The 7191-nt window shown below is 50.8% G+C and overlaps 1 pseudogene; it reads left to right on the forward strand.

The window, feature by feature from the left end:
• Window positions 1–1806: 1806 nt before the first annotated feature.
• Window positions 1807–4932, forward strand: LOC114459058 (NADH-ubiquinone oxidoreductase chain 2-like; annotated as a pseudogene).
• Window positions 4933–7191: the final 2259 nt, after the last annotated feature.

The raw sequence follows: 7191 nt of genomic DNA on the forward strand, positions 1-7191 counted from the left end.
ATGAAGACCTGTATGAATGGCAAAACGAGGGCTTAACTGTCTCCCCCTTTCGATCAATGAAATTGATTTCCCCGTGCAGAAGCGGGGATAAAAACATAAGACGAGAAGACCCTGTGGAGCTTTAGATAAGAAGCAGGAACATATGCCCCTTGTCCCCCCACGGCACAAGACCACCTGTATGCCTGCCCTCTATCTTTGGTTGGGGCGACCGCGGAGAAAAAAGCATCCTCCGCGAGGACAAGAAGCACCCCCTTCCAAAGACTCGGCCTTCCCTCCTAGTACACAGAACTTCTGACCACAAGATCCGGCATCGCCGATCAACGGACCGAGTTACCCCAGGGATAACAGCGCAATCCTTTTCCAGAGCCCATATCGACAAGAGGGTTTACGACCTCGATGTTGGATCAGGACATCCTAATGGTGTAGCCGCTATTGAGGGTTCGTTTGTTCAACGATTAAAGTCCTACGTGATCTGAGTTCAGACCGGAGTAATCCAGGTCAGTTTCTATCTATCAAGCACACTTCTCTAGTACGAAAGGACCGAGAAATGAAGGCCCCTGCTCCGGGCACGCCTTCCCCCCACCTCATGAAGACCCACTGAATGAGGCCACGGGGGCACTCCCTTCCGGGAAAAAACCGGCTGTTGGAGTGGCAGAGCCCGGCTAATGCTGAAGACCTAAGCCCTTTAATTCAGGGGTTCAACTCCCCTCTCCAACTATGCTTTCCCCTCTCCTTCTCTTCTTAATCAACCCTCTTGTATTAATTCTATTTGTCCTTTTAGCCGTTGCCCTCCTTACACTCCTCGAACGCAAAGTCCTTGGCTATATACAACTTCGAAAGGGGCCTAACATTGTCGGGCCCTACGGCCTCCTCCAACCAATTGCAGATGGCCTGAAGCTTTTCACGAAAGAACCCCTCCGCCCTTCCACCTCCTCCCCCTTTCTCTTCCTTGCCACCCCAATCCTCGCTCTCACCCTCGCCCTCCTCCTTTGAGCCCCTATGCCCCTCCCCCTCCCCATCGCGAATCTTAACCTCACAATCTTGCTGGTCCTCGCCCTCTCAGGCCTTGCCGTCTATGCAATCCTAGGCTCTGGCTGGGCCTCCAACTCGAAATATGCACTAATTGGAGCCCTTCGAGCGGTCGCCCAGACTATCTCCTACGAGGTTAGTCTCGGCCTCATCCTGCTTAACCTCGTTATCTTTACAGGAGGCTTCACCCTGAGCACCTTTAGCCTCGCCCAGGAAAGCTCATGACTCCTTTTTCCCGCCTGACCCCTCGCAGCAATGTGGTACATCTCCACGCTTGCCGAAACAAACCGCGCTCCTTTTGACCTCACTGAAGGAGAGTCTGAGCTTGTCTCCGGCTTCAACGTAGAATACGCAGGAGGCCCATTTGCTTTATTTTTCCTTGCCGAGTACTCCAATATTCTACTTATAAATACCCTTTCAGCCATCCTATTTATGGGCACAAGCCTCCCCCACCCGAACCCTTGACTGACCCCAACACCCCTCATGGTTAAAGCGGCCCTTCTTTCTATCTTATTCCTATGGGTACGAGCCTCTTACCCCCGTTTTCGGTATGATCAACTAATGCACCTAATTTGAAAAAGCTTTCTTCCACTCACCCTCGCCTTTGTCATTTGACACCTCTCCCTCCCCGTTGCTTTCGTGGGCCTCCCTCCCCACCTTTAACTCGAGCCCGTGCCCGATAATAGGGCCACTTTGATAGAGTGAAAAATGGGGGTTAAAGCCCCTCCGGCCTCTTGACAACAGGTCTGCACAGCGTATACCCGCAGCAAAGTCAGCTAAATAAGCTTTTGGGCCCATACCCCAAACATGTTGGTTGAACCCCCGCCTCTGCTAATGAGCCCCCATATTCTCGCCGCCTTCCTTCTCGCCCTTGGCCTGGGCACCACAATTGTGTTCTCCGCCTCCCACTGGTTTCTCGCCTGACTAGGACTAGAAGTCAACACACTCGCGATTTTACCTTTAATAGCACGCCTTCACCACCCCCGCAGCGTCGAAGCCACTACCAAATATTTTCTTATTCAAGCAACCGCCGCCGCTATAATTCTATTTGCAACCACCACAGACGCCTGACTCTCCGGCCAATGAAGCCTCACACAAACCTCACACGCCCTTCCCACGCTCTTTCTGACCCTCGCCCTCTGCTTAAAACTGGGCCTGGCCCCCTTACATGCCTGGTTGCCAGACGTACTACAGGGCCTTGACCTCGCCACCGGCCTTGTCTTATCTACATGACAAAAACTAGCCCCCTTTGCAATCCTGATCCAAGTACAACCGGGACCCTCCCTCCTCCTCATCACCCTGGGCCTGCTCTCTATCCTCGTTGGAGGCTGAGGCGGCCTCAGCCAAACACAACTCCGTAAGATCCTTGCTTATTCTTCCGTAGCCCACCTGGGGTGGATACTTTTAGTGGCCCAGTATATACCCTCCCTCACCTGACTAGCTCTGGCCCTTTATATCCCCTTGACCTCCGCATTATTTCTTGTCTTTATGCACTGCAACACCAAGACCGTTAACACTCTCGCCCTCTCCTGGGCCAAAGCCCCCGCTCTCACCTGCTTAATACCCCTCACCCTCCTCTCCCTCGGAGGCCTCCCCCCACTCACTGGCTTCACCCCCAAATGGCTAATTCTACAAGAATTAACCAAGCAAGGCCTATCCCTCACGGCAACCTTCGCCGCCCTCGCAGCATTACTCAGCTTGTACTTCTACCTCCGCCTCTCCTACGCCTCAACCCTCACCTCCTCTCCCTCCCTAACCTCCGCTCTTACAGCCTGAGCAAGCCCCCACCTCCTTTCCTCCACCCCTCTTGCCCTTTCCTTTACCCTCTCTCTGCTTTTACTTCCCCTCCTCCCTGCCCTAGCCACACTCACTTTGCTTTAGAAGCTTAGGCTAACCAGACCCGGGGCCTTCAAAGCCCCAAGTGAGGGTGGAACCCCCTCAGCTCCTGCTCACCCACGCCCCTTTCCCCTAGCCCCCCCTCAGCTATCCCCAGCTTTCCCCTTCCCCGGACAGTACCTACTTTCCCCCGCCTGCCGAGTAAAAGGCGGGGGAAAGCCCCGACAGGTTTAGGGGGGGGGGGGGGGGGGGGGCTGCCCGAGGCCACGTCCCTCCTCTCTAAGGCTTGCAAGATATTAACTCACATCTCCTGCACGCAAAACAGGCGCTTTAATTAAGCCAAAGCCTTGGACCCCGGACTTCTTCATGCTCCGAGCCCCCGCCTGATAAAAAAAGGGCTTAAACCTCTATCCACGGGGCTACAACCCGCCGCTTTTGTCAGCCATTTTACCTGTGGCCATCACACGTTGATTTTTTTCCACCAACCATAAAGACATCGGCACCCTCTACCTTATCTTTGGTGCCTGAGCCGGCATAGTCGGCACTGCCTTAAGCTTATTAATTCGAGCAGAGCTCAGTCAGCCCGGGGCCCTCCTGGGAGACGACCAGATCTACAATGTTATTGTTACCGCCCATGCTTTTGTAATAATCTTCTTCATAGTGATACCTATCATAATTGGAGGCTTTGGAAACTGGCTTATCCCCCTAATAATCGGGGCCCCAGACATAGCCTTCCCACGAATAAACAACATAAGCTTTTGACTTCTTCCCCCTTCTTTTCTCCTCCTCTTAGCCTCTTCTGGCGTAGAAGCAGGGGCAGGAACAGGCTGGACTGTCTACCCTCCCCTCTCCGGCAACCTCGCCCACGCCGGCGCCTCCGTGGACCTCACAATCTTTTCTCTTCACCTCGCGGGGGTTTCTTCTATTTTAGGGGCTATTAATTTTATTACCACAATCATCAATATGAAGCCCCCTGCTATCTCACAATATCAAACACCCCTCTTTGTTTGAGCAGTCCTAATTACTGCTGTCCTCCTCTTACTTTCCCTTCCCGTCCTCGCAGCAGCAATCACGATACTTCTCACAGACCGAAACCTCAACACAACCTTTTTTGACCCTGCTGGAGGAGGAGACCCCATCCTATACCAACACCTTTTCTGATTCTTTGGTCACCCTGAGGTGTATATCCTTATTCTCCCCGGATTCGGCATGATTTCTCACATTGTTGCTTACTACTCCGGGAAGAAAGAACCTTTCGGGTACATGGGCATAGTCTGGGCAATGATAGCCATCGGCCTATTAGGCTTCATCGTATGGGCTCACCACATATTTACCGTAGGCATAGATGTTGACACCCGAGCATACTTCACCTCAGCTACCATAATTATTGCAATTCCCACAGGGGTAAAAGTATTTAGCTGACTAGCCACCCTCCACGGAGGCACTATTAAGTGGGACACCCCCCTATTATGAGCCCTCGGCTTTATTTTCCTGTTCACAGTGGGAGGGCTTACTGGCATTGTACTAGCCAACTCCTCCCTTGACATCGTTTTACACGACACGTATTACGTTGTTGCCCACTTCCATTACGTCCTCTCAATAGGTGCTGTCTTCGCTATTATAGCGGCCTTCGTTCACTGATTCCCCCTGTTCTCAGGCTATACTTTACACTCCACATGAACTAAGATTCACTTTGGCGTAATATTCCTTGGCGTCAACCTCACTTTCTTCCCCCAGCACTTCTTAGGCCTGGCTGGCATACCTCGACGATACTCTGACTACCCGGATGCCTACACCCTCTGAAATACAGTATCCTCCATTGGCTCCCTAATCTCTTTAATCGCTGTAATCATATTCCTCTTTATTATTTGAGAAGCCTTCGCAGCCAAACGAGAGGTCGCCTCAATAGAGCTCACCCAAACCAACATTGAATGACTACACGGATGTCCCCCACCCTACCACACCTTCGAAGAGCCCGCATTCGTTCAAATCCAACAGCCCCTGTCATAGACTGAAAAACGCCCCCTCTTTTACGCCCCCGCTCGTAAAAACCTCTCTTCATAACCCCGCTAAGAAGCTAAATAGGACACAGCATTAGCCTTTTAAGCTAAAGATTGGTGACCCCTCATCACCCTTAGCGAGAATGCCGCAACTTAACCCCAGCCCTTTCTTTGCCATCCTTCTTTTCTCTTGGTGTATTCTCCTCACTTTGATCCCCGTTAAAGTTTTAGCCCACGCACTCCCCAATGAGCCCGCCCCTCAGGACTCTGAGCTCCCTAAAACCCAACCTTACAACTGACAATGGCTTTAAACTTTTTTGACCACTTCCTAAGCCCCTCACTCTTAGGCATCCCTCTAATAGGCTTGGCCTTCCTTTTACCTTGGGCACTTTACCCCAAACCCCCTGCCCACTGACTCAATAGCCGCCTTCCCACCCTGCAAGCCTGAGCCCTGGCACGATACACAAGTCAACTCCTCCTGCCCTTGGCCTTCCCCGCTCACAAATGAGCCTTAATACTGACCTCTCTAATACTCTTTCTTATTACCCTAAACCTGCTTGGCATCTTTCCTTATACCTTTACCCCCACCACCCAGCTATCTTTAAACATGGGCCTAGCGGTTCCCGCCTGATTGGCCACCGTAATTCTCGGTCTCCGTACTCAACCAACACACGCATTAGTTCATCTCCTGCCAGAAGGCACCCCCACACTGCTCATTCCCATTCTCATTATCATCGAAACCATTAGCCTTTTTATCCGCCCCCTCGCCTTAGGCGTCCGGCTGACCGCCAACTTAACAGCAGGGCACCTCCTAATCCAACTAATCGCCACCGCAGTCTTCGTGCTACTGCCCCTTATACCCTCCGTTGCCTTCCTCACCGCCCTTCTCCTTTTCGCCCTCACCCTCTTAGAAATCGCCGTCGCCATAATTCAAGCATACGTTTTTGTCCTTCTTCTAAGCCTCTACCTACAAGAAAACATCTAATGGCCCCTCCCCGCTGCGCATTCCACAGCACCCACCACGTGCCACCCACCACGTGCCACCCACCACGTGCCACCCACCACGTGCCACCCACCACGTGCCACCCACCACGTGCCACCCACCACGTGCCACCCACCACGTGCCACCCAAGGTTAAATCCCTTCCTACTGTTTCAAAAAAGGGGGGTTTCACCCCTACCTCTAGCTCCCAAAGCTAGAATTCTCTCTGAAACTATTTTTTGCGTAGTAAGCATATATGTATATGTACATTAATCTCATCTAATCTAAAAGTAATGAATTATTAAGACTAGAGAGTGAATTAATGCGGAGAAAATCAGCCCAATTATAAATCCGAACAAGAGAAGATAGTCGTCTTACTTAGTATCTAAATGGCTAATACAACACTTAAATTAATTAAGATTGACAAGTGATATAAATGGAACTTAGTAAAACACTCATTTAAACGGAGAGATTTAAGCCCTAATAACTCCGTCCGCTTACCACGATATACCACGGACTCAAACTCCCGTCAAATAGCCAACTCGTATGTAGTAAGAACCGACCATCAGTTGATTTCTTAAGGCTTCCGATTATTGATGGTCAAGGACAGCAATCGTGGGGGTAGCACTTCTCACATTATTCCCGGCATTTGGCTCCTCTGTCAGGGCCATCAACTGCTGTGACTCCCTACACCGTTATTTATCCTGGCATAAGTTAATGTCCACGTACAAAAGCGAGATAACCCCCCATGCCGAGCGTTCCCTCTACGGCGCAGCCTCTCTTTTTTTTTCCTTTCGTGAGTCATTTCACAGTGTAAGAAAGGTGGTCCGCCAAGGGAGGCCATTAACTTTGGCGGCGTACAGATTACCCAGACCTCTTAATCATTCTTAACTACGTCACATAATTGATATCAAGTACATATATATATGAAGATTCCCCCCTCTTCCCTCGTCATTAGCCCTTTTTTCATTCCAAAAAGCCCCCCTTCCCCCCTAAGGTCCCTCATTAGCTTGTAACTTCTGGATTTTACAAAACACGGCCATCTCGGGACAGACCTCAAATCGTGTCCAAAAAACACTTTTTTGACGCAAAAAAATACGATTTTTGTAAAATTATTTCATCATTCACATCACACACATGCACAACAAAGTTCACCCGCTAGCTCCTGTTTATTCTGCCACCGCCTCTTGAACATCACATCGTTTGTCAACAGACCATTCGTGCCCCAACACCTCTGGTTTTCGCATTCTACTCCCTCTATATCCCTGTCCTTAAAACCTCGTCTTATAACAAATAAAGCCCTGCTGTCCCCTTTCACAACTCCACAACCCTGACTTCTTTGTGC

Source organism: Gouania willdenowi, unplaced genomic scaffold (assembly GCF_900634775.1).
Source record: "Gouania willdenowi unplaced genomic scaffold, fGouWil2.1 scaffold_245_arrow_ctg1, whole genome shotgun sequence".
NCBI lineage: Eukaryota > Metazoa > Chordata > Actinopteri > Blenniiformes > Gobiesocidae > Gouania > Gouania willdenowi.